This window comes from Garra rufa, chromosome 11 (genome assembly GCF_049309525.1).
Source record: "Garra rufa chromosome 11, GarRuf1.0, whole genome shotgun sequence".
Classification (NCBI taxonomy): Eukaryota; Metazoa; Chordata; class Actinopteri; order Cypriniformes; family Cyprinidae; genus Garra; species Garra rufa.
The window spans coordinates 13,898,770-13,905,585 of record NC_133371.1 but is presented as its reverse complement, the minus strand read 5'-3'; the positions used below and the strand labels follow the sequence as shown (position 1 = coordinate 13,905,585).

Sequence of the window (6,816 nt, the reverse complement as noted above, 5' to 3'; positions counted from 1 at the left end):
AACCCTCACGAACTGCTGCTGCTCCTCCCACAAACACCTGCGATCGCCTGTATGGAACGCCAAAAGGATCAAAATTCCCCGCTTCATCGAAACGTTTCCTCTAAATGTAACCTTTTGCGAGCTGTAGTAAATTACAATGACTTTGCAAACTAAATGAATTCCAATCATTTTAAGGTTCAATGTACGGAACGGAACAGCTGATAGTAGGCTTAAATGAGATTAATTACAACTAAAATGAGTGAGCCATTTTTCTGTCTTTTTGTGTTTTGGGCCGCTGTGCTAAGAGTGTGTTTGCATTAATCCTCAAGCATCCTTCGTACAGCAGCCCTTAATTGGTCCGTCATGGACAAATTTGGGCACAAAGGTCTCAAATGTGACCCAATTTTTAGCACTATCTTTGACAATATGAAAACTATCAATTTATGCTTTTTTTGTGATTTTTGGTGTGTTTTTATTTATTTACCTCTAAAAGTACCATATTTTTATGTTATATTTATTTATTTATTTATTTTTTACTTTAGTTAAAAAAAAATTCTATTTGGTGACTTTGGTGACATCTGCTGACATATGATAAGACATTCCATTCCATGAGACGTTTAATTAAGTTATGATTTTTTTAACGTCTTCTGATATTTATTCATATTTATTTCATACTGTATAGTAGAAAAGAGGAAAAGATGATTAATTCACATGCTGCTTGAACTGAGGTGAACATAGAGTGGAAAACACATTTATTTATTTTTTTGTATCTTGTGATAAAATTGACAGAATTTAAATGCTATACGATTTGTGTTATATTTGAAGTAACAAAACACGCTTATTATAATTATTGGGTGGCTGGTGCACTACAAATAGGCTAATGATTAGACTTGAAAACTTTAAATATTATTTACAAGCATTTATATGATCAATAAAACAGCTTGTGAATAGTCATGTAATGTGATTTACCTCAGAAAAAAGACAACAATAAGAAGCGTTGGAACCCACATTAACCTATAACATTTGGGCTGGTCCATTTTTTACATATGGCCCTGGGGCTGACTTGCTATGCCACTGCAGGGGAGCATCGGAAGGTTTTAACTTACAACATGTTTCTGCAGCATTAAGTAATGCATCACAGACATATCTGTTGATTGTTTGAACACAATGTTAATCAGAATCCACTCATTGCTCAAAACACAAGCATTGTTTAGTGCAGAGTTCTGCAAGCTGCAGGGTGTGAATAAGAGATTTATTTTGCAGTGTAGGGAGCTTTGTTGATTATGTTGGAACTTTTTGAGATTGTGACGAACTAAGGAGAGTGACAGCTTTTAATGATTATTAAGGAATTTTGCAAATGTGATATTTAATTTAATACAACAGTTCAATAAATAAGAAGTTAATATTAAGTGACTTACATTGTCTGACTATAACGCTATGCCTGATTTTGGGTCAGAGTTAGGGTTAGGGTCATCAAATTAAATAGTTTTAAAAAAAAGTCACATGAGCCGCTGCGTATCTCCAAGCAAGCACAGTGGTGTTTAGTTTATGAAAAAACATGCATTTTTAAATCAACTGTCAACACTGTAAAATGTTTGCTGTAAATTTTACAGTAACTTACTCAATCATAGTATCAGTACTATATAGTTTATTTTCATTTATTTTAAACATTTTTTTAACTGTAAAAATAATCCAATTGTGGTACAGCACTGTAATTCAAGATTTTTACCACCCCAACCCCATAAAAATCACAATAACTCATAAGCATTAGTTCTGCTAATATTCTTTTTAATTGTTGAACATTTTATTTTTAAAAGTACGAATTACAAATGTTGACCTCTAGGATTCAGCAGAAAAAAGGGCATCACCACAGTCCCCTGGAGACTTTGTATCATGGCAAACATACACATACTGAAAAGCAAAAATAAGTAAGTACACTACCAATCATAAGTTTTTGAACACTAAGATTTTTAAAGTTGTTTAAGAATTATCTTCTGCTCACCAAGCCTGCATTGGCTATCCTTAGGTCGCTGGTTTGATTCCGGCCCGAAGAAGCTAGACTTTGAATTCGCCACGTAGATGTTTTCATGATTCCTTTACAGTTTGTATTGCAAAATATTTGTACAAAAATAACAGGTGAAGATACAGATCTGTCACAGTACACCAGTGGTTTTCAATCCTGGTCCTGGGGACCCGCCCCTCTGTGCTGTGTTTCCCAAAAGCATTGCAATCTTTAATACTCCGCAGACGCATTGAAACCAATAGATCTACGATCAACTTAGGCTTACGATGCTTCTGGAAAACGCAGCCCTGCACATTTTGTATGTCTCCTTTTTCTGACACACTCAGCTGAGTTCATGGAGCTCTCTCCTAACGAGCTAATGATCTGAATCAGGTGTGTTTAATAAGGGAGACACACAGAGCGGTGGGATTGAAAACCACTGCAGTACACAACGACAGGACCTCTTTTCACATTAGACCTCTGACTTAGGAAGTCAACAAGAGATCACTTGACCCCGACGTGATTTGAACACGCAACCTTCTGATCTGGAGTCAGACACGCTACCGTTGCAGCACGAGGTCCTGAAGCCTGAGGCGATGTATTTTGCTTAACAGGCTTGACACAGACTGCACATCAGTACATATACAGTGCTCAAGGAACACTCTTGATGTTGGACTTCATACTCAGGAAGTCAAAAACAGATCTGACCTCAAGGAGATTTGGAGCCTGACACTCTACCGTTGCACTACAAGATAGCGGAAAAATGATTTAGTGTTTCATGCTTAAGCGCTTTGATAAACTATGCAAATCAGCCAGTCTTTACACTCATAAAGTCAGGAACAGATCGCTTGACCCCCACAATAATTTTAACACGCAACCTTCCCATCCGGAGTTAGGTGCACTACCGTCGCGGCCACGAGGTCGAGAAAACAAGTCGGTGTTCCTTGCTTAAGTGCTTTGATTCAATTTGCAAATCAGTCACGGTAAAGGGCTGTAGACGTTATACTCAGGATGTCAAGAAGAGATCAACTGATGTGATTCGAACATGCAACCATCTGATCTGGATTCAGCCACGTTACCGTTGTACCCCAAGACACCACAAACCTATCTGGTGTTTCCTGCTTAAGCCACCTTTCGTCCCCTGCCTTCAATAGCTCAGCTGGTAGAGCGGAGGACTGTAGATGATGCATTGGTTATCCGTAGGTCTCCGGTTTGAAGGACTTGCCTTTTGAATTTGGCACGTAGATGTTTCCACAATTTCTTCAGAGATAGTATGGCAAGATATGAAAAAGTAACACGTCAAGACGCAGATTTGCCACAGTACACAATGACAGGATCGCTTATTACGTTTGATCTTAGACTTAGAAAAATCAAGAAGAGCTCACCTGACCCCGACGTGATTTGAACAGGCAACCTACTGATCTGGAGTCAGACGCGCTACCGTTGCGCCAAGAGGTCCTACAAAGGGAAATGGTTCATTTTGCTTAATCACCGTGATGCAAAATGCAAATCAGTAAATACACAGTGCTCAAGGAACACTCTTAAAGTTAGGCTTTATACGCAGGAGGTCAACAACAAGCCAGTCACTCTGCCGTTGCATCACAAGATAGCGGAAAAAAGAGATGGCACTTAGGAAATTTGATACACAACGCAAATCAGTCATTTTACAGAGCTGAAGAAACAGTCTTGACTACAGCGTTCAAACTCAGTAGGACAAGAAGACGCATTGAAACCAATAGAGCTACGATCAACTTAGGCTTACGATGCTTCTGGAAAACGCAGACCTGCACATTTTGTATGTCTCCTTTTTCTGACACACTCAGCTGAGTTCATGGAGCTCTCTCCTAACGAGCTAATGATCTGAATCAGGTGTGTTTAATAAGGGAGACATAAGGTGCGTTCCATTCGACCGTAAGTGGACTGCGAAGTGGACTTCACAGGGTATTCCGCCATCTTAAGTGAGATTCCAAATCGAAGGGAGCGAACATGTTCAGTTCGAAGGGCACTGCGAACGGCTTAGGGAATAAGGGAACATCGGTACTTCACTTCACAGGAAGTGGACGGGGAAAACTACCCAATTGTCATTGCGCACCGCGTCACCAGTTTGAAGTAATGATGGAGCAGAGCCGTTGGAGTTTTTTTAAAGGCTCTGAAATGGAGCGGTTGCAATAAATGTTGTTATTATTATACAAATTAGAGTGTTTATGAATGGTTATGGCGTTTCATGTTACATTTGCATATTGTATTTTATGAATGAAAGTAAAACTGGCGAGGTGAAGATCTGTTTTGTTTTATTTAATGTTACCACAGGATAGTTAAATATAGGCTGTGTGTGGGGAAAAAAGTGCGTGAGATTAGACCACAAAAATCTGTTAATCTGTTAACAGTCTAAACATATACATTTGGACTATATTTTTTAGATACATACGTTTATATGTATTTTATATGTATTTAAATTTGAAATTAAAACAAATTACAATATTTATTTATGTTAAATCATAATCTGCGTGACCCTGCCGTTGATTTGCTTTGATGACGTTTCAGGGCATTCCAAATGAGCGATTATTGTCAGCGAAGTCCACTTCAACGGATATACCGTGCTAAGGGAGTAGGGAGCAGTGAACACTGCATAGGGACCCTGTCGATCGGAACGCACCTAGAGCGGTGGGATTGAAAACCACTGCAGTACTATGGCGCGTACTCCATGCCAAAACCGTTCAACCGAACGACCGAGAGACCGACCGAACGGCTAATCGAACGTCTGACCGCATGTCTTGAACTCTCTGCAGGTGATCCACGTGACGACTTCACGTGACGTCAGCGCTATAAAATTTGTACATTAGGACTTAAAAATGATCAAATAATAACTCTAGCTTATATTTTTTATTTTTTTGCTTGTACTTGATTGGAATGTTGATGTTTTCTGTATTGTCTCTGTATTACTGTATTATCTGTTTATGGCATTAATAAAAAAAACTCTTACCCTCTTTCCACAGCAGGTGGCAATGTGTAATAAATGTAGTGATGTGAATAGGTTTAGCTTTCAAGGTGTACTTAATTTAACATATTAATGTTGAAGTCTTATTTTTTTTATCTTTCTTTTTCAAAAGTGATTTCGATGTAATTGCATTTTTAATTCGAAAAAGTTTATTAGAAAATTAATTTTCTAATATATATATATATATATATATATATATATATATATATATATACATACATATACATATATATATATATATATATATATATATATATATATATATATTTTTTTTTTTTTTTTTTATAATTGCCCTACTAATCGTAAGTATATGATTAATTCAATCATTTGACAGACTTGGGTAAAACAATTTGAATGTACTTTTATGAATGTACATATTAATGCTGCTAAAGAAATTGTTTTATGAAATAATGTTCGGATATCAATGCAAAACCCACTTTTAGTCATATTTATTGACGTGTAATACAGTTACAAAATAATTGATAATAATAAGCTTAAAAAACAATACGTCGTGAATTGGTTGAGTGCTAGAACACATTCAGTTAGGAACTCAAGTATGTAAGAACATTAAACATACTAACATTAGGAATTTTCTTAAACAAATGAGTGTATCGATATGTATTGTTATTGTGATATAAATCTTATAGCGATCAATGCAGTAAATAAAAAAGAAATGATATGCTTAATGTGTATTATTGTATCAGTAATATTAAAAGACCACACACATCTTATGAATCATATTAGTATGAAATGCATGCAACACAATAGCCTACATTTTTATCAGCTTACTAGCTTTTATTGTGACAATGTGGGAATACGTTTTTTTTCTGCCATTTTCCCAAAATCTTATGTTTCAAAAGTAGATGAGATATGCTATTTATGACAATGTGGGACTTGACGACAATAATGCTACACTTTTTCGCTCCTTAAATAAATAAAAAACATTTATATAGGCTAAAGTGTTTGTTGAGTAAAGAAAACTATACATTTTCAACGAAACAGCTCGCATCGCATCGCATCGCATACAAGCAAGAGAGAGAGAACCAAAATGTGCGCGTGTCGCTGTAGGCTACTCCATTCACAACAGAGACTGTGTGGATTTATGATATTTGAACATTTTTAATAGATAAGATAATAGATATTATAATAGAAGAATTTACAGAGGGGATGCTTTTTGTCATTTTACTCAACAATCCCTCGCATCCCTCTTCAAATCGAGCCTTGTGTATAACAGGTTTATCGTTATAGGCCTACTAACCACAATAGCCTATATATACATATTATACTGTACAATGAGATAAAAACACTCCATCGTGTTACAACGTGTCTTTACACGTAAAAAACGTGTTGTAAAGACGACGAGTTACCAGCGCTGTCGACCAGACGCCATGACTACAGGTAAACAACACGTAAGTACATGTACGTGTTACAAGTTAAAGATTATAATTTTGTCTCTTTGTTTGTGTGTGGCTAACATGAAAATGACTTGTGCCTCAGTTGCGAGTCTGTCACGTTAAGAGATGAGATCTGGGTCCAATTGCAGGGAAGAATGATTTAATTAACAAGAAACACAAATAAACAAACGAATAAACAAACCAAATCAAAAGGCCAACACGGCACACACAACAGGGTCTCGATAGGAGCAGGATACACATGAAAACTGAAGACTGGAAACAGAGACAAGAAACAATGCAGACTCATAAGAGTGGTGGGAGAATGAAGATTATAAAGACTGTGGTAATAGTGAACAGCTGTGGGAGAAACATGTGACATAATCAAGACAGGTGTACACAATCAGGGAGTGAAAGTGCGGGAGGAAGTGAAACAGCGACATCAT

The 6,816-nt window shown here is 36.8% G+C and overlaps 1 non-coding gene across 1 annotated transcript; it reads right to left on the bottom strand.

The window, feature by feature from the left end:
* Window positions 1-2,490: 2,490 nt before the first annotated feature.
* On the bottom strand, window positions 2,491-2,562 carry trnaw-cca (transfer RNA tryptophan (anticodon CCA)). The gene has a single exon. It is a non-coding gene; the product is annotated as a tRNA-Trp (tRNA).
* Between the last annotated feature and the right edge of the window lie 4,254 nt (window positions 2,563-6,816).